The following is a 21,884-nucleotide window of genomic DNA, read 5'->3' as shown; positions in this document are numbered from 1 at the left end:
TGTAATATATTCATAATAGTAGCAAAATTACAGTCATAAAATAACAGCAAAAATAATTTTATGGTTAGGGATCACCACAAAATGAAAAACTGTGTTAAAGGACCATAGCACTAGGAAGGTTGAGAACCATTGCTCTAGGCTGTGTCAAGTTGAAAGTTAGTTAATTAGGACAATATATTTTATTTTTGTTATTTCAGAGCTGAAAAAAAGAGGCATTGCTTAAAGCACTTAAAGACAAAAGTCTTTACTTGTATTAATATAATTCTGATAAGATTATTGTGATTGTTAATATCTGAACTGAAGGAAGTATACATTTAATTAGATTTATATAATAGCAATTAATAAAATGTCTGACTTATCTGGCCATCAGTTTCTAAAAGACACACTTTGGTATGACTTTATGTTTCTCACATGAATGAACTGTTATCCTTGCCTTGATAAATTCTATTTTAATGACAGCTGTTAAGTATTTGTCACTAGATGATCCACCAGGACCACACCATCATGGTACTTTCTTCAAGAGTTACAAAGTTGATGTGAAGGAATTTTTAATTAGTTTTGATTTAAAAAATTCATTTGTGTGTGTGTGTGTGTTTGTAATTGTGTGTTACATGCATGTGAGTATATCTCACACAACAAGCATGACACCAAAGTGAAGATCATGGGGTGTTTTCCTATGTCACTTTCTACACCATTGCCTTGAGACAGAGTCTTTCGCTGAATCAGAAGCTCACCATGTTGGCTAGGCTGGTTGTTCAGCAAGCTCTTGGAATCTGTCCTACAATGCTGGGGTTATAAGCATCCACAGCTATGTTTGACTTCTTTTTTTTTAATGTACTAGGCACTCTCCCTAGCTCCCTATAGTTTAAAATTAAATTATTTTTCTATGTTATTTCCTTGTTAAGCCATTGAAACATAGATGACAGAGTAGCAGCATGGTTGCTCTCTAGCCATAATCAGATTATATACATGTTTCAACAGTGAAAGCTATGAAACTAAGCATAGTGATCAGAACCAAATTAAATCAGTTAAGAGAAAATTATAAGAAAACTTTCCTACAGGACAATAATGTCTTAGGGTAACTATTTTATCAGGTTTAAATGATTGATACTATTTTGAATTAAAGTTGTTGTATGAGGAGAGGGCCTGCTTTTGGTCCTGGCAGCCCAGCTCCTGGCTGCCTGGCTAGCTTAACCCCCAAAATAACCACACAGAAATTGTATTTATTAAATTACTGCTTGGCCAATAAGCTTTAGCCTTTTATTGGCTAACTCTCACATCTTGATTCAACCCATTTCTAATAATCTACATGTCACCATGAGGTTGTGGCTTACCGGAAAGATTCAGCATATCTGACTTGGCAGGTTCATGATGACTCTCTCCACCTCCTTCTTCCCAGCATTCAGTTCTGTCTACTTTGCCTATCTAAGTCTGTACTATCAAAAGGCCAAGGGAGTTTCTTTATAGAAGCAATGAAGGCAAAACACAGACAGAAGAACCTCCTACAGCATAAAGTTGCTCAGGGAGACTAGAAGTCTGAAAACAGGCATAATTTCCTTAATAAATATGTTATTAAAACGCATTAAATGTGTTTTTCCTCATTAAAAATTAATGCTTAATAATATATACAAAATTGCAGTGAGAATATACATTCAAGCAACACTCCTTGTTCTGTCCCACCCGGCTAGATTACACCTGAAATAACAACACAAAAATTGTATTCATTTAAACACTGCCTGGCCCATTAGCTCCAGCCTCTTATTGGCTAATTCTCACATCTGGATTCAACCCATTTCTAATAATCTGTATGTCACCACAAGACTGTGGCTTACCAGGAAAGATTCAGCATGTCTGACCTGGCAGCTTCATGATGGGCGGCTGTCTGACCATGCCTTCTTCCCAGCATCCTGTTCTGTCTACTCCACCCACCTAATTTTCTGCCCTATCAAAAGGCCAAGGCAGTCTCTTTATTTAACCAATGAAAGCAACACATAGACAGAGACCCTCCTACACCAGTTGTCAAGCCTAGTCCACTCATTCTTTCTGGGAAGCCCTGTTTCTTCTCAGCTCCAACACAAGGTTGTTGCCTCCAGCATTTACCCATCTGCCCACCTCATCCCTTCCTGCATTCCAGGAAAAAGTGCTACCCCATACCAGGGTTCTGGAGAGATTTTGTATAACAGCCTGACCTTGCTACATAAGGGACCGGCCTGTATATGAGGAGGCACTATAGCATGTCATCTGTGAAGCAGATAGGACCACCTGTGGGATTGGAAGGTGGTTAGTGGGAACATCTCACTGTCTCCAAGAAAGACTATCATTTCTATGGAACCTAACTGCAGGATTTCACCCCAAAGAACACCACAGTACATCATTGCAACAAACTTCAGAAATCAAACATGTAGAAAAAACACTAGTTTGTTCTCCCTTCTCTGAGAGTTGTGGAATAAGCCCAAGTTCCATCAAGGTATTAAGGAGACAGAGCCATTTATTCCTTTAATTGGTTGGCTTTCTCCTGGTAGGTGTAATCATCCAAGAATGTCCAGCCGTGTCAGTTTTCTCAATAAAATGGCATAATTATCCATTGTTAGACCCTTTTTTTCTGGCTTCCCTATCTGAAAATGACAGTTTGAATATGAAGCATTCCTGTAAAAAGACTTGTCTACCAAAAACATAGTTTGCAGTTAGAAGGACTATGAAGAAGTGACTGAATCCCGAGAGCACTACTCTCACTACTCGCAGCTGGTAGGACCTGATAACTGGAGGAGTAGATGTGCCTTTGAGGGCTATTCTTTGTCCTTCCCACTACTCCACCCACAGTTCAACTGTTGTGAGATAACCAACTCTTCCACCACATGCTCCCTACCATGATGCTTTGTCTCATTACAGCCTAAAAGTAATGGAATTAGCCAAGCATGAAATTAAACTTCTAAAACTCCCTAAGTTGTTTATCTTAGGGACAAATACACAAAAAAGTATTCTTCAATTAGGCCTGAAGGCATACCATCATTCTCCCTTCATGTATTATTTTAAAAAGGGATAGAGGTAGGAAATAAAAATATTAAAAGGAAATAGGAACCTGAAATAGTTTTCTCAGTCAACTTATTTATTGTCCTTGCTCTAAGTTCCAGATTAAACTTTAAGAAAGCAACACAGAATTTCCAGGATTAAGAGATATTTTATGTTAGAGATTTAAAACTAATTTCATGTTATCCATGTTGAACAAACTTTTGGGCTGAAATGATAGCAGATTAACAAAATGTGCTCCTGGCCAAGACTGCACTGCAACATATTTTTTTTTCCTAAATGTGAGTGCTTGCCTTTAAAAAGATGAATAAGTACTTTTCATGTCAGTTTCAAAACATGCTATAGAAAGACAACATATAGAAACTTAAAGAATATTGGAGGAGGCTGCTTGTTGGCTCCCAGCTGTTCAGACTCACGAAATAATCATACAGAAACTATATTAATTAAATCACTGCTTGGCTCATTAGCTTTATCCTCTTTTTGAGTAACTCTTACATATTAATTTAACCCATTTATATTAATCTGTGCATCATCATGAGGTCTTGGCCTACCATCAAAGTTTCAGCATGTCTGTCTCTGGCAGTGGCTCCATGGCTTCTCCTTGACTCTACCTCCTTTCTCCCAGCGTTTAGTTTTCCTCACCTACCTAAATTCTACCCTATCACAGGCTTAAGACAGTTTCTTTATTAACTAATGATGTTCACACCATACAGAGGGGAATTCCTTATCACCAGAATGTAGCAAAAGCAACTCTAAGGGGAAAGTGTACAAAAATAAAATGTCTGTGTGAGAAAAAAACCCCAAGAATCCCAAAATTCCTTATATCTCAAAGAAATAGAACAATGTGAATTAAACCCCAAATAACCAAAAAGAAGAAAAAAAATCTTAAGGGTTGATGGCTTTAATGGGGAATTCTACTAAATATTGAAATGACATTTTAAATTAATGGTTTGTCTTGTTTTTATTTGTGCATAGTCATGTGTCTTTGTATTTGCACTCAAATAGGTGCAGGTTTTTTAGGAGGTCAGAGAGAGTTTTAAGTCCCAGGTAGTTGGGAGCAACCAAAGGTGAATGCTAGGAAGTGGACTATATTCTTCTCTGAGACCAAGTGCTTTTATTTGCTAAACCATTTCTTTATCCTTTTACCAAACATTTAAAGGAGACTTGAAATACTTCACAAATGTTGGATAGACCTCTAACTGCCTTTCCTCTCTCTCAGAACTTGACTTAACCTTGGTCTCTCAGCCTGGTAGCCTCTGTCCTTCAAAAGAGTTGATAAAATGTACTGCAACTTCACAGATTTTAAAGAATTCAGCTATCTACCTCCCACTTGCAGCTGTGAGCAAGCCCTGCCTCCTGATAATCCTAGACCAAGGATGATTCTGAATTACATCTTTGTGGGTTTTTTTTTCTGCTTTCCTGATTTCTTAGGATTCCTGGCACATAGGCTGGGCAGGTACTGGTAGGTTATATAGTATGAAATTTGCCTACCTCCTTGAAAATCTATAGTAATCAAAGACTCCCCTGTTCTTCAGATTTGAAAGGAAGTTTCTTTCTCCCTGTAAGGCTGAAAAGTGGCTGTATATGGCCATGATGCCATGTATATCCTGACATTATAGCAATAAACTATCTGTCTTTTTCCCTTAGGGTCAAGCAATACATGATAGCTATCCTTCCTAATGGTTTCCAATTTCAAAGCCCCATCGCAATTTCACATCTTGTGAGATTCTCTCCCTGCTCCCCTTCTCTTTCTTATTAATGTTCTCTAGAAGGTAATTTTTGTGATCTTTTTTCTAGGAACAGACTTCCTTTTGTAATTTTGAACAAATGTTTCTAAAATTTGAAGATAAACACTTTCAAACTTCTCTAATGGAGGTTATCATTATCCTGATAAGAAACCCAAATAAGGGTGCTGCAAAAATAAAAGATTTTATTAACATGTGTTAGTTGTACATATTAATTTAACTCAGTTTTATATTTCAATACATGCTTATAGCAGGCACAATCAAAAGCAGCCTCCTTTTCACCAATCTGCTCAATTCTTCTCAGCCTCTAATAATCATTATTTTACACTCCAGCAAGTGCTGTTCTCTGTCTACTCCCCTTTGAGTTGGGATTATAAGAAGTAACAGAAAGGCCTAGCTTGTGTAGCTACTAGTACCTGAACTCAAATCTTCATGATTGAACAAGCACTCTTAGCCTTGAGCTATCTCTCCATCCTCCCCAATCTAAGATACTTTAAGGATGACAATACTGATATTAAGTGTGGTAGTGGTGGTGCATGCCTTTAATTTCAGCTGAGGCAGGCCAATTCTTGTGAGTTCAAGGCTATCCTGTTCTACAGAGCTAATTTAAGGACAGCCAAGGCGGTTATATTGTGTAATCCTGTCTTGAGAAAGAAAAAAGTAAAATAAAATAAAGTAAAATAAAATACAAACAAAAACCTTGACTTTAAAAAACCTCAAATTAAGATCTTCAAATGAGAAAAGGAACTAGGTAATATATGAATTCCTTGGATGAGGGAGCTGTTAATAGTACATTAAAGAAATAGAGTAGGTGGAATTGAAAGGAAGTACCCAAAAGAATGAGGGAGAATTCATCTATCTGCCTTGCCCCTCCCCCAGTCTCAGAAGCCCTTTGTGATGTGGAGACCTAGCTTTGTGATGTGGAGTCCCAAGTTCTGTGAGGAAGTGGGCATGGGTTATCCTTCACTCCTCAGGGAGAGCCCGATCAGTTGAGATGGAGAATCTTCTCTCTCTTCTGGAAAGCATATACGCCACATGGCTGAGCCTCAGCTCCACGATGGAAACAATGGATATAATATTTGCCATTGTGTGTGGACTGGGGCTCTACCTTCTGTTACTCTCCTTCATTGATAGTCATCTGTCTTTATTGCTACCCAATATAAAGTTCACCAGGAAGGTAAGAAACTCTCAATCTAACAAAGAATACTCCTCTCTCCCTCTTTCTCTCTCTCTCTCTCTCTCTCTCTCTCTCTCTCTCCCTCCCTCTCTCCTTCCCTACCTGTCTCCCTCTCTCTCCCTCTTTCTTTTCCTCCCCCAATTCCATCCTTCCCTTCTCTGTGTCTTTCTTGATTTTTAAATTCGCATGCAAAGTATTGGTTTTAATGATGAGATCTTCAAACAAACTTCATTTTTTTGTTGATTGCTGTCTTCCATTCCCCTCTCCTCCCTCATCTCCCTCCCTATCTTGTGTTCCTCTACTACCCACAAGCCACTTTTTGGCTTTCATGTGACATGGGTCCTTTTGCCAGTCTCTCCCGGCTTAACCCCACATTTTACTACAAATTTCCACTTTTCCAAATCAAGTAGAGAAATGGCTGGGGAGACATCTCTGGAAGGAACAGAAATCTATCTTCCTGGGAAATGGTGGAGCAGAGTTGAGAGTAGTCACCAGGGCATCTATCTGGAGCTCACAGTCTGTCTGTGAGATATGCTGGTGTGCCAGGGTGAACTTGAATGCCATGGTTTCACAGATAGGACCTGCATTCTTCATATACATCGAGGGCTTCTATATCAGGGATAAGACAAGCTTCGAGCACTGGTTCATATGTTCTCTTCTCCTGTACAATCCTTTCCTCTGTGATGGTGTGCTGTGCTAAGTCTCAAAAGGTATTAGACCAGAGGCCTGAGTGGCTTCTGGCTTCAAGCAGCAGAATTCAACCTGGCAACTATGAAACAGCTACAGAGATTTGACTCTTGAGCAGAAGAACAGTTACTGTAGAAATCCAAGGTTGGTCTCACAGTGCATAGGCCTGTGCATCTATCAGGAGACCAAGGAAGAATGTAAGATGTTCTGCTCTATAACCCTCTCCTTAGTTTTGTTACACAGAGAGCTTGAAAGCCATTTCTATGGAAGGCAGTGACAGGAAAGGGTGCCTGGAATTTGGTGTCTCCTAGCCTAGCTCCAAGTTCAGATCCTCAACTATGTCTGCCTCCCATAACACTAGGGTTACAAGCGCATGTGCAACTATGTGGCTTTTTACATGAGTGATGGGGACATGAACTTAGGTTCTCACATAGCAATGTTTTACCCACTAGGCCATCTCCACATCTCCCTTATTATATTTCTTAAAGAAAACTGGTTGACAAAAGTGCTCAGTAGGTAAGAGCTTGTTTTGCAAGCATGAAGACCGGGGTTTATATACTTGGCACTCAATTAGAAAGCTGGGCATAGCGATGTATGCCTATAGTCTTGGTGCTAAGGAAACAAAGACAGAAGAATCCATGAAGTTTCCTGGACAACCAGTCTAATTGCATCAGTAAGTTCCAGGTTTAGTAAGAGATTCTGTCATTAAAAATTAAAGTGACAGGAAGAATACCGACACATATCTCTGGTCTCCCATATTCACACACACTTGAATACATATGAGAGAGAGGAGAGAGATAGAGATAGATAGATAGAGATAGAGAGAACAAATGTTTGCACTTTTTCACTCACTTTAAAAATGTGAAGTTAAAGCAACAAAACCAGAACAGAACCACCAACCAAACTTGGTGGCTGTGGGCCCATATTTCTATATGATGACTGCCAGGTGCTGAAGCCATAGAGGCCCACCCGGGGTCAAGTAGCTCGGCAGACAAGTTGTCTCTGCCTAGCAAAAGTCAAGAAGTTTGTTGCTCCTTTCTTTGTAATTTGGAGGATACCTTATAGAGATGCTAATTCAAGCCTATGTGACAGCTAACATACTCAGTGGAAAAGTAGATGTGAATGTGACAAAAGGCCAATCACCTGGTTACCTAGGAGACAGAATGCTGATGTATTTTCCCACCTAGTTTATGTATTGGTATAAAAGATGTTTGGAGAAGAAACATGGAGAGATCTTCAGGGGAGATCTTCAGGAGGAAGAAGCCTGAGATGCCCTCTTCTGTAATAATGGTGTAAGCTGTGTCTGGTTATTCCTTGCGCCTCTGTACCAGTCCAGTTAGGGAAAATAAATATCTGTGTTGGAGCCACACAGGCTCTAACAGGTGGCATACTTCTTTAAACCCCGTATTTGGAAGACAGTGGTAAGTAGATCAAGGCTAACCTGATTTATATAGTTAATTCCAGGCCAGCCAGGCCTGGAAAGATATCTTAGCATTTAAGAACACTTGCTGTTCTTCCAGAGGAGGCAAGTTTGCTTCCCAGAACGCATAGCTCACAACCACCTATACTGTAGTTCCAGAAGATCCAATACACTAATACACTATTCTGGTCTATGCTAGTGGCTAGACACACAACACAAACACAAACACACCCCACACATTCCACACAACCAAACACATACCACAACACAACCACACACACCACACCACACAACCACATACACCACACTACATAACCACATACATACAACACAACCACACAACACAACACACAACCACACACACCACAACCAACCTCACACACACTACACCAACAACCACATACACATCACAACACAACCACACACACACTTATAGAAAATGACATTAATCCTGTATCAAATTGAAAAATTCTTGAATATCTGCAGCTTCTCTAGAGGATAATGAGAACATCTATCTATCTATCATCTATCTATCTATCTATCTATCTATCTATCTATCTATCTATCTATCTATCTATCATCTCTTTCTCTCTCAGCCTCAAAGGCAGATGACCTGGCAGAGTCAGTACAGGAAAAAGTTTGGGACTAATTGTAGGAAAGATCCCAAAGGTAAGTCAGTTTCTGCCATTAACTTGCCTGTGAGGAGCTAGCACTATGTTTCCCAGTTGAGTTGCAGAGGCCTAAGAGGGAGGTTCCTGGGAAGGAAATAAGAATACCATACTCAGGCTCTTGTGTCAAAAGAAAGCTATGATGAGCCAGCTAAGAGGTGTTCTTAACAGGGAGGTCACTGGACTATTAGGAGCAACATTACCAGGATTTGGAGATGGGTAAAACTGATTCTTTTCTGAGGTGACCCCATCCTTTCTCCCAGAGGTCAGTTAGAAGAATCATGGAGGTGGGGAGGGTGACAACTATGGGACCTACTTATGAATGATTAAGTGTTGTCCATCCATCTATCTTGAGAATGCTATTGATCATGGATTACATAACCTTGGATGTTAATGAGCAGGCTCTAGAGTCTAATCTCAAAATCTTTTCTAATGTGACACACACAAATTTAGCTTACTATAAAAACCTTATGCCTTACCTTACACTATCATAACCCGGTCTCCTAATTTCCTGCTTAGAGAGAAAGCCTCAAAAAGCTGAAAGAAAAAGAAGAAGATGGATCATTTCTAGAAGAAATTAGCCCAGGATACCATTCGCATTCTTTGGGGAATATGTTTAAATCACCAAGTACTAAGCAAGACAGCAATATCCTGCCACCCTTCTGGAACCTGAAAGAAAAATCAGAACAGCAGATGGTCACTCAGAAATTATCATGTCCCACCATCTTGGGGGACATTTTCAAGAGAAATACAACCAGCTCTTTTGGGGTCTCCCTTCTCTGTGCAGTGAATCTCTAGTGGCCACTGCCTGGATCCCTCAGGCTACTTCTACTCTCCCTTCTCCCTTTTTCCTATTCAATGTCACCTAAAGTGCTTATCCAGTCCAAATTCGGGATAAGATGTCTCCAGTGCATTCCTGTACATGTCCTCTGTCCTACTTGGACCTCCAATCCCCACCCTCAATTCTGTCTCCACCCAATTCCAGGTCCCAGCTCTGAATCAAAACCATCCTCAATTCCCTCTCCCAGCCCTGCTACCCACTTCTCTACCCTACACAAGTGATTATAGAGATTATGGACCATCTTGTTCACAGTCACAAAGTCAGTCTCAATGTCCCCCTACTGAAGTACAACACATAGAATGGCACTCGTTTACAAAACTAGAAAGTAGGCTGCTTTTATCCTTGATGGTCCAGAGCCCTCAAGAAGTCTATGATGTCTTGGCCCCCAACCTTTCCAAAGACTGGGCAGTTTCTATCTTTCCTGACAATTTTCCTATCAGCTGTGAGCTCTGAGAGAAACTGGAGCAACACATTCAAAAGTGGTCATTCAACACCTATGGGACCTTCCTTGTAGGATCCAAGAATCTCTGGAACTGATGCAGCTTCAGAACACAGTAACAGGACATTGTGAAACCAGAGACAAACCAGGCCCTCACGATTCTCTGTGTCTATGGGTGACCCTAGCAAGGATGTCCAAAAGGTAAGATTCCAACTAAAAAAGGAAATTGGAAAGAATTTGGGAACTATTCTAGGAAAGAACTCAAAAGATCCAAACAGGTCCTTGGAAAAAGCTTCAGTAACATTACATGGGGCAAATATTTTGGAGTCATAAAGAAATCAAGTGAAGAGCATGAAGAGAGACTCCAAAACTGACTCAACAATACACATAAAGAAGAATCTAGAAAGCAACCTGAAAACTCTTGTGGGCACAAAGTCATAGCAAATCAATCCAAGTGCGATTTCAATGAGTGTGCATCGATCCTGGCTTGCTATAAATGATGATTCTTCCATGTCAGACATTCAAATGGAAAGTAAAGATCTGACATCACCTAAGTGATCAGAAAGCTCCATCAGCACTTCACAGAAGCTTTCTTGATCCAGCACTCACCAGGCCCTAGAGGAACATATTGTATGGTTTCAGGTGAAGCACAGGTGGGGAGAACCCCTCAAGATACTCAAGCCTCCCAAAGAATCTCTTTTAAGATGAAAAAAGTTGAGTCCTTGCTCATTGCACTGTGTAACTCACCGCACTCAACCACCTTTGTATCTGGAAACAGTTCAGCGATTGAGAGACTCAGGTTTCTAGGAAAACCATGCCGGACGTGTTTGAGAGAGGTGGTAATTGAGGATTCTTCTCCATCACTAGGGAGTCTTCTCCTTGTGTCTTCTCTTTCTGTAAGGATATTGAGAGAACCCCGAGACCATTTCCATCTGGTGCTGTCCATGAGCCTTCACAAGCACTGCATACCCAATCAGAGATCAAGCCTCCTTCTGAAACTCTCCAACGGAAATTCACAGACACACCATCTCTGAATGGAACTGTCTTAGAGCAAGAGAAAGAGACCCAAGAAGTCCTTTTACTGACCAGGAGGACCAGTGTCCAAAACCCAGGGGCACACAGTCACCAGGCAAAAACTGTTAGTGAGTTTCCACAAAGTGTGGAGAAAGAATCAACCAGTCAGCCATAAGGCTATACCACTGCTGTGCTCCTTCCAGAGCATCCCAGAAGCACACTGCTTCCTGTAAACACTTTGACTTTCCAGGAGTTAAGTGACATTGTGATGGTAGGGGGGTCAAGAGCCTGGTGCAGCAGAAGCCCAGTACTCCAAGGCATGAAGTCTCACTGAAGAGCCAAATCCAAGTGTTGGCACCTACTTACCAAAGTGAGGAAACTAAAAGACAGAGTAAGGAAAAGCATGAAGAAATGTCCAAGCTCAACAGAGTCAAAGAGAAGGATGAAAAATTTAGAAGTAAACACTATCAGGCCCTTCCAAAACCTGCACAAGTTCCTCCAGAAAGCCTCTTCCAAAAAATTTTGAGCCACTTTCTTCAATGGATTCACCCCATGCCAACAATCAAAGGACAGGAATCTCCTCCTAAGAAAGTTAGGCTGAAAGCAGCTACTGCCCAGAGTCAACGGAAGCAAGTGAAAAAGAAACCATGTGAGGACAACAATGTTGCTGAAGCCCAGGAACTTATGACAGCCATTGAACAGCTGTTAGAAAAGACATGATGCAGCAGTGTAAACTCTGTGCTTCTAAGAAGCTCAAACAGCACAGGGATACTCTTCCACTTCTTCCCTCAGACTTCCTATGGCCATAAGACAGTCTCCTACTCAGAACAAAGAAGAGCACCCAGCCACCCAGCCAATTCCTACTGCCAAAAGTATTCTACAAAAGAAAGGCACATCAAAGACCAACCATCTCAGAATAATGTCTGATTTATCAAGGAAGCACAGACCCCTCAGCATCCCAGACTCTTGATCCCAAACAAAACTTTGAAAATAGTGTGTTCTGCCCAGAATGGAGCAATAGTTCCAATGGTTTCAAGTTGCCATCTCTGCTGTCCTAGGCACTGTACTGTTCAGAGAAGTATCTGTAGCCAACTAGAAAATTCCTCTCTAGTTTTTACTCATAAGAAAGCAAAATCAAGAGAACAAAAGAACATATTCCATGTAAAGAATTTGGGACCTATTCTAGGAAAGATCTCCAAAGATCAAAACAGTTCCCTGGAAAAATCTCCAGTAAAGTTACAAGAGGCAAATCTTTTGGAATCAGAACATAATCTATTCAAAAGCTTGAAGAAAGGATCCAGAAGTGACTCCACAAAACACATTAACAAGACTAGAAGGCATCCTGAAAGCTCATGTGGGAGAAAGTCAGAGCAAATCAATCAACATCTGCTCCCTCTGAGTGTGTCAGTACTGGTTTGATATAAACGATGGTTTTTCCATGTCTGACATTCAAACGGAAACTAAAGATTTAGCATCCTCTAAGAGGTCATAGAACTCCGTCAGCTCTTCACAGAAGCTTGCCTTTCTTGATCCAGCTCTCACAAGGCCCTGAAGGAACATATTGTATGGTTTCAGGTGAAGCACAGGTGGGGAGAAACCCTCAAGATGCTCACGCCCCCAAAAGAATCTCTTTAAGATGAAAAAAGGTGAGTCCTTGCCCGTTGTACTGTGTGACTCACCACCCTCAACCACTTCTGTATCTGGGACCAGTTCAGCTGTTGAGGGAGGCAGTTTCCTTGGAAAACCATGCCAGACATGTTTGAGAGAGGCAGTAATTGAGGATTCTTCTCCATCACTAGGGAGTCTTCCCCTTGTGTCTTCTCTTTCTGTAAGGATATCGAGAGAACCCTGAGACCATTTCCATCTGGGGCTGACCATGAGCCTTCACAGGTGCTGCCAACCCAATCAGAGATAAAGCCTTCTCCTGAGACTCTCCACTGTTGTGCTCCTTCCAGAGATTTCCAGGAGTTAAATCTCCTGGACATTGTGATGGTGGGGGGGGGGGACAAGAGCCTGGTGCAGCAGAAGCCCAGTAAAGAAAAGCATGAAGAAGAGTCTACACACTCAAGAAGAATACAAATTTAGAAGAAAACACTATTAGATGCTTTCAGAACTTGCAGAGGATCCTCCAGAAAGTCCCTTCCAAAAACTTGTGAGCCCCTTTCTTCAATGGATTCATCCCATGCAAACAATCAAAGGGCAGTTATCTCCTCCTATGAAAGGTAAGCCGACAGCAGCTACTGCCCAGAGTCAACAAAAGCAAGTGAAAAAGAAACCATGTGAGGACAACAATGTTGCTGAAGCCCAGGAACTTATGACAGCCGTTGGACAGGTGTTAGGAAAAAACATGATGCAGCAACGTAAACTCTGTGCTTCCAAGGTCAAATAGCACAGGGATACTCTTTCACCTCCCCCCTCCATCTTCCTATGGCCATAAGCCAGTTTCCTTCTCAGAGAAAAGAAGAGCACCCAGCCACCCAGCCAATTCCTACTGCCAAAAGTATTCTACAAAAGAAAGGCACATCAAAGACCAACCATCTCAGAAAAATGTCTGATTTATCAAGGAAGCACAGACCCCCTCAGCATCCCAGACTCTTGCCCCCGAACAAAACTTTGACACTAGTGCATTCCTCCCAGATGGAGCAATAGTTCCAATGGTTTCAAGTCTTAGAGCAAGAGAGAGAGTCCCAAGAAGTCCTTTTTCTGACCAGGAGGACCAGTGTCCAAAACCCAGGGGCACACAGTCACCAGGCAAAAACTGTTAGTGAGTTTCCACAAAGTGTGGAGAAAGAATCAACCAGTCAGCCACAAGGTTATACCACTGCTGTGATACTTCCACAGCATCCCAGGACCACACTACTTCCTGTAGACACTTTGGCTTCCCAGGAGTTAGGTGACATTGTGATGGTAGGAGGGGCCAAGAGCCTGGTGCAGCAGAAGCCCAGTACTCCAAAGCATCAAGTCTCACCGAAGAGCCAAATCCAAGTGTTGGCACCTACTTACCAAGGTGAGGAAACTAAGAGAAAGAGTAAAGAAAAGCATGAAGAAGAATCTATGCACAACAGACTCAAGAAGAATACAAATTTAGAAGAAAACACTATCACACCCTTCCAAAAGCCACACTGCTTCCTCCAGAAAGCTCCTTCCAAAAACCTGTTAGCTGTTTTCTTCAATGGATTCACCCTACACAAACAATCAAAGGACAGGAATCTCCTCCTATGATAGATAAGCCGACAGCAGCTACTGCCCAGAGTCAATGAAAGCCAGTGAAAAGGAAACCTCCTATGGACAGCAATGTTGCTGAAGCCGTGGAATTTATGACAGCTGTTGAACAGCTGTTAGAAAAGAACATGATGCAGCAACGTAAACTCTGTGCTTCTAAGCTCAAACAGCACAGGGATGTTCTCCACCCCTCTACCCCTCAGTCTTCCTATTGTCATAGGCCAGTCTTTTACTCAGAGAAAAGTGGAGCACCCAGCCCCCCACCCAATTCCTACTGCAAAGTTTTTCTACAAAGGAGAGGCACATCCAAGACCAACAATCTCAGAAAAATGTACAGTTTATCAAGGAAGCACAGACCCCTCAGCATCCCAGCCTCTTGCCCCTGAACACAACTTTGAATCTAGTACATTCCTCCCAGCATGGAGCAATAGTGCCAATGGTTTCAGGTTGCCATCTGTGCTGTCCTAGGCACTGTTAGGAGATGTATCTGTAGCCAACTAAAAAATTCCTCTCTAGTTTTTACTAGTAGGAAACCATAATCGAGAGGACAAAAAACTTATTCCAGGTAAAGAATTTGGGACCTATTCTAGGAAGATCTCCAAAGATTCAAACAGGTACTTGGAAAAAATTTCCAGTAAAGTTACAAGGGGCAAATCTTTTGGAGTCAGAAAGTAATTCAGTGTGAGCTTGAAGAGAGGCTCCAGAACTGACTTCACAAAATACATTAACAAAAATCTAGAAGCCACCCTGAAAGCTTATGTGGGCTCAAAGTCAGAGCAAATCAATTGACATCTGATCTCTTTGAGTGTGCGATGATCCTGAACTGTTATAAGCAATGGTTTTTCCATGTCTGCCATCCAAGTGGAAAATAAATATTTAGCATCCTCTAACAGATCACAAGACTCCATCAGCTCATCACAGAAGCTTGCCTTTCTTGATCCAGCACTCACCAGGCCCTGAAGGAACATATTGTATGGTTTCAGGTGAAGCACAGTTGGGGAGAACCCCTCAAGATACTCAAGCCCATAAATAAAAATCTCTTTAAGATCAAAAAAGTTGAGTCCTTGCCCATTGCACTGTGTGACTCACCGCCCTCAACCATCTTTGTTTCTGGGAGCAGTTCAGCTGTTGAGGTAGTCAGGTTCCTCGGAAAACCATGCCAGACATGTTTGAGGGAGGTGGTAATTGAGTATTCTTCTCCATTACTAGGAAGTCTTCCTTGTCTCCTCTCCTTTCTGTGAGGATATTGAGAGAACCCCAAGAACATTTCCATCTAGTTCTGACCATGAGCCTTCACAGACCCTGCCAACCCAATCAGAAAGGAAGCCTCATTCTGAAACTTTCTAATAGAGTTTCACAGACACATCACCTCAGAGTGGGATTGTCTTAGAACAAGAGAGAGAGAGACCAAAGAAGTACTTTTACTGCCCATAATGACCAGTGTCCAAAACCCAGAGGCATACAGTCACCAGGCAAAAACTGTTAGTGAGTTTCCACAAAGTGTGGAGAAAGAATCAGCCAGCCAGCCACAAGTCTGTACTACTGCTGTACTTCTTCCTGAATATTCCAGGAGCACACTGCTTCCTGCAGACACTTTGGTATAGGAGGTTCCTCTATCTCTGTGTTGCTTTGATTGGTTAATTAATTAAAAAACAACTGCTTGGCTTGATAGGTCAGAACATAGGTAGGTCGGGTAGACAGAACTGAATTCTGGGAGGAAGGAAGGAAGGAGAGAGAGCTTCCTGCCATGAAGCTGCCAGGTCAGACATGTTAAATCTTTCATAGTAAGGAACAAGCTGGTTGTGACATATAGATTGTTAGAAATGGGTTGAATCAAGATGTCAGAATTATCCAATAAGAGGCTAAAACTAATGGGCCAGGCAGTGTTTAAATGAATACAGTTTCCTTGTAATTATTTTGGGGTATATGCTAGTCAGGTGGCTGGCAGTCTGATGGCGGGCAGCGGCCCACTGCTCCTTTTTCTACACATTGGCCCTCCAATGTGGTAACTAACTCCACATAAAACCTAAGAGGTCTTAAAAAGGAATTCTAGACACAAATATAGAGTTTAAGCTTTTTGTTGTTTGTGGGTTGCTTGCTGCAGAGAGAATTTCCTGTCTCAGCAGTCTCATAAAAAATAAGCCATTCCATTTTAAAGTGAAGCTTCCTGGGCCCTGCCACCAGTGCAAACTCCTGGCTATGGAGCATTTGTGGGCCCACTTGGGGTCGGGAATAAATTAGCTGAGACCATGCCCATGGCTCAGCTCTTCCTGCCTGAGTAGGCAATGGGATCAGGTCAACTAGAAAGTGGTGGTTTTGAAACACCAGTTTCTGGGCTGTGCTGCCATCATATTCTGGCTCATGTGGGAGACAACATTTGAATGGGGTTTTGAAGTAAAGTGCTATGATTTGTTTGATGGCAACTAGACTTCACTGTGTGCCTAAAAGGGGGACATTGTGTGCTGCAGCTCAGAGGCACAAGCAGCTCTGCCATACTAGTGGTGCAATGCACAAGGCTCAGAGGTGCAAGGCTATGCCATGTTGGACTGAATGGAGCAAGCCTGCAGTACCTGTTTTTGACCTAGGAATGTCACAGCTTAGATTCTTAAGCGCTTAGTGATTTAAAAGCACAAAGCAAAAATGTTCCTGGACAGCAAAGAGTTAGACAATGCAATAGGACAGATTCAGACATAAAAGACCTTGAAATTGGTTATAGTGTTAGATAGACATACGCATACGTAGGCTTGGGAGAGAGAAGAAAAGGAATATAGAGAATAAAGTTAATGCTTTAAAAAAAGGGTAAAGTCTTTAAAGAGACAGAGTACAAATAGTTATAGATTAAAAGAAGAAAAAAGCCATGTAAAAATGGAAAATTCACAGAGAGTTTGGAATTTGTATATTATTGTATTTTCTTTCAATTTTTTGACTATGAAGGAGCTAAATACAGAGAGACATTTCATTGTGTGATCTGCTAAGCTAACCCAAAATGTGTATTATAAAGCTATTTTGACTTCAGAATTTGGATCTAAGGATATGATGCTTTGGAAAAGAGGTTCTTCTTTTGTTTTCACAGAGGATGAGACCCTGTGGATTGCTTCTATCCCAATATGGTATGATAGACCAAGCCCTCCTGAAAAGGTTGCAATGAACATCCTCAAAAACTTACTTTGCCCAACTGCTGACTGAAATGTACAGGATACACTATGAAAGACCTGATTAACAGTGCCCCTATTCAGCAGGAAGAAGTTTGGAGAGAAATAAATATGTCCATATTCCCAGATATTGCTTCTAAATGTTCTTTTACATTAAAAGGGGAATATGATATAGATATGAATAATTTGCACTGGTATGGATTTTAAGGTCAATTTTGTTATATGTATATGTATTTCTAATATTGATTAAGGTATTAAAAATGTAATGTATAATTAGGAAATATAGATTGTTAATGGATAATCATCAATAATAGTCAAGCTTGTAGTCATATTACATTTTCAGGATATATAGAGTTATATTTCAGTTAAATAGGCATTCTTCATACCTGTCAAAGACTACAGAACATGACATTTTAAATATTTTAATAACTTATGGCTTTTCATGACAATAAGACACTTCGGCTTCTGGAATCAACAAGCTACTACAAGAGGAAGGGTTAGGGTATAGGGTTTAGGGTTAGGGTTTAGGGTTTAGGGTTTAGGGTACGGTTAGGGTTAGGGGTTATGTGTTTAGGTGATAGGGGTTAGGGATTAGGGGATTAGGGTTAAGGTTTTTAGGGTTAGGGTTATTATGGTTAGGGTTTAGGGATTATGGTTAGGGTTAGGGTTATTAGCGTTAGGGTTAAGTGGTTAGAGTTAGGGTTAGTGGTTAAGGTTAGAAAATGTGAGGCTGTAGATTTATTCTGAGTTAAGAAAAATCAGTTTTCATCAAGGGAGACCTCCTGAGAAATCTCCAGTAGGAGCAGATGGCCTGGATGTCTGAGTTCTACATCCAGAACAGATTCAAGACTGCTGCCTGAGTCAAGACTTACAGGATACTTCAGTCAGGACTTTTTTATAATTTTAAATTTTTGCATCCCCATAAGATTATTAGTGCCTCCCAACCAGTCAGTAGCCCGGAAAACTATGCCTACATTCCCCAAAAATGGACTTTGGATGTTCTTGCTTTCTTAAAATATAAAGAGTGGGAAACACCTTGGGTCATGGTATGTAGCCACTGTTGTTGTTAACAATTTTGAGCAACCTCTAACTCTCTGACCTTCAGGCAAGGTGAAAACAGGCTCACATTTTTGGGCTTTCACAATGATACCATTTTCCTCATAGCTGTAGGTATCCAGTACACTTTCCCTTCACAACTATATGTATGGCCTTACTTATAGTCAGGATAGCACTTTCTTCATAGCCCTAAGTATCAGGATACTTTTCCTCCACAGCTTTAGTTATAGCCAGACTTCACAACAGTCAGGATTCCTTTCTCCTTATAGCTGTAGGTATCCAGCATACTTTCCTTTCACAGCTGTAGGTATGTCCTGACATGACAGTCAGAATACGTTTCTATTCAGAGATGTATGTATGCAGGATACCTTTCCTTCACAGTTTCAGGTGTAGCCCAACTTAACAAACAGTCAGCATAGCTTTCCTATCAGCTGTAGATATCCAAGATTGCAGTCAGAGACTACTTGTTTGTTCCTGGCTGCCTAGACCCAACTAATCACACAGAAAGTATATTAATTACAACACTGTTTGTCCTATTAGCTCAGGATTCTTATTAACTAACTCCTACATCTTAAGTGAACCCATTTCTATTAACCTCTATATTGTTAGAAGGTTGTGGCTAACCTGTTAAAGTTGTGTTCTGGTGTCTTTCTACTTCAGCAGCTACATGGCATCTCTTTGACTCCACCTACTCTATATATCTCTTTCAGCCTGACTATATTTTGTCCTGCTGTAGGCTGAAAGAATTTCTTTATTAACCAATGGTAATAAAACATATTCACAGCATACAGAGGGGAACCACACATCACAGGATTCCTGCCCTTCACAGCTGTAAGTATAGACAGACTTCTGATAATCAGGATACCTTATTCCATACAGCTGTAGATATCCATGTTATCTTCCTTTCTTAGTTGTAAGTACAGTTTTACTTTCAACAGTCAGAATAACTTTCTCTCCAGATCTGTAACACTTGCACTATGAATTTAAATGATAATGTAGCCCTCATAGATTTTCTTTCTCCTTGGTTAAATAAAACACTGATTCAAGTATAAAACTTTATTGAATTAGTTCCTTTTCTGTTGTTGTGATATAATGTCTAGGTCAATTTATAAATTTTAATTTGACCCCTGGTTTTAGAGAGATACGGGATTACCATGAATGTGGTATGGCAACTGGTTGTTGGTGTATCCCTTCATTCTGTGATTTGATGACAGGTCATTTAAAAACACATACCTCAGCTGGAATTAGAGGTTCATAGCTGTAATCCCAGCACTTGGGAGCCTGTGTTGGGCCAATCTCTGTGTGTTTGAGGCCAGATTGGTTCCTATAGTAATGTTTTGAACACCTAATCCTGCTTCTGTTGCTCAGTGCTGGAAAGGAAGTCCTGCAACTGCTTTAAGGCTAGGCCTTAAGTAGTCAGTGAGAAGGAAAATAGATGATGGTCCTCCAACTAATCTGTATTTTATTGTGAACTTGTGAATGAAGAAGAACTCATGTAAGCATTGAGTTCACTGACATACTGTAAATCAGGTATAGTCCCAGCACAGAGAGGTATGGGCAAGAAGGAGCATGAAAGCATTCCCCCTTAGACCATAGCTCACATAAGAAATAGGTAGTGAGTCAATCAATTTTACATGATTGCTAAATGTTCTGACTGGCCATTTTTGCATCCACAGAGTAAGGAATCAAGAATTGGGATAAAGAACCAAACTTATGAAACCAAATTACATTAGTTGCACTAGTCTGACCAAAATAGAACTGGATAAAATAGTGTGGCCCTGCCTAAAAAAACTGTTATTTTACATATTTAAGATGTACAGCCTGAGACAAAATGTGTTACTAATACTTGATATGTTCTAATATAAATCACTAAACTTTGGAGTACATGACCATAAACCTGTTTCACCTTTTTGATTAATTTTTGTGGCTTATAATTATATCATTTACATCATCACTTTCTTGCCTCTAAGACATTCCAGAAATTAGCAAAATCATGAATTTTGCTTTAAGAAGGGTTGTTGTTTGAATGTGACTTATGTTTGGTTTCAGAATATCTGAGCTATGAGGGAAAGGGTTGATTACACTGGTTAGTGACTCTGTAATGGAACACACACACAAGGGACACCATATTTTGGAAGAGGAACAGAAAGTGCTCTGAGAGACTGGAAGAGTTTCTAGTAAAATACCAGTTTTCCAAACTAGAGCTCTGTCTTCCCCTAGGGTGGAATGGCAGAGCTGGGAAGGGCTGTACTGGCTTAATCATTTGATTTCTGCTCATCTAGTAGGGGAACTGCTACTGTCAGCTGGGCAATTCTAGCTATTGAGGGATTCTGGGCAAGCCTAGCAATCAGGAGCACCAGTGGGAAGTAGATTATGAGCCATGAGGGAGTCAATAGGGAGCCGTGAGAATTGTTTTTCTTTTTTCCTAAATTGTGTACTTGATTTCTACCTCCAGTTCTTATCCCACTTTCCTCTGAAGAGGTAACACTAACTACCATTTTGGGATTGGGGCAATGACTGATCTGGTTTATTTCAGCTGAATTTGGGGCATCAGGTGTTAGTATTATGACACCCTTCCATACAGTTTCTCATAAAGACTAAACTCTCAGATGTAGACAGAGTTGTCTGAAAAGATGTACTGTTGTCTAGGAAGCACTGACTTATCCAAAGTTCATAAGATATTCTTGATTGGCTCACAATAGCTTCCATCTGTTAGAGGTTTCTATTTAACTTCTAAAGTTGGTCTCCAGAGTGATGAGCCCACAACTAACTGTCACACCCTTTTATACCAGTTTCATCAGCCAAAAGTCAGCATGATGCTTTTCCCATGTGGCTTCTCGATAGAGAGAGGAGAGATATTTAGCATCATTTAATTTGGAGGTTAAAACAATCATGGGCCTGTCCTTCTTTGCTGTGTGCAGGTGCTCTAGGAGCCAAGGTCTGATGTCTTGCATCTGTACAGAATCTTTTTATCAAGAAAATATTAGTGAGATTTGCTATCTGAATAACATCTCATGTAGACTTACATCTAATGCCTATAGAGTGTGAACCCTTGTGTTGTTACTAATTCTCTTAGTCTTTGATTAAATTTTCTTCTTCAGTACTGAACAATGCAGGTTACCAGAATTAATCTTTTTTTCTGTGTTGTCAAGGCCAGTTGAGCATCTAGTCTTTAGAGGTCACTTGTCCTTGGAAGGAATCTCAGATTCTTCAAGTCTCTCTATTATCAGTTGTTCATCAATGTGAGGATAAGTCAAAAGCTCTGCTTTATGTACTGTGGCTTCCGTTGAAGCCTTGAAGAAATCTTTCCCACATTGAACCTCCTTTTGTAGACTTGATAATGATTCCAATTCATTGATTGAGTTATCCATGGCCTCCATGAACAACACAATAAATGATCAATAAATAGTCTTTGTTCCTAGGGACCTCACTGACC

The 21,884-nt window shown here is 40.7% G+C and overlaps 1 protein-coding gene and 2 pseudogenes across 2 annotated transcripts in view; all 3 read left to right on the top strand.

Moving 5' to 3' along the window:
* Positions 1–21,884, top strand: part of LOC148121273 (uncharacterized) — a 51,060-nt gene that overhangs the window by 11,227 nt on the left and 17,949 nt on the right.
* Positions 5,714–10,471, top strand: LOC148121275 (spermatogenesis-associated protein 31-like; annotated as a pseudogene). The gene is made up of 2 exons (XR_015738308.1): positions 5,714–5,949; positions 9,244–10,471. The product of XR_015738308.1 is annotated as a spermatogenesis-associated protein 31-like (transcript).
* On the top strand, positions 10,356–12,437 carry LOC148121274 (spermatogenesis-associated protein 31 pseudogene; annotated as a pseudogene).

Source organism: Myodes glareolus, chromosome 7 (genome assembly GCF_982192425.1).
Source record: "Myodes glareolus chromosome 7, mMyoGla1.1, whole genome shotgun sequence".
Classification (NCBI taxonomy): Eukaryota; Metazoa; Chordata; class Mammalia; order Rodentia; family Cricetidae; genus Myodes; species Myodes glareolus.
The sequence above is the reverse complement of the archived record's forward strand: the minus strand, read 5'-3'. Positions and strand labels throughout refer to the sequence as shown.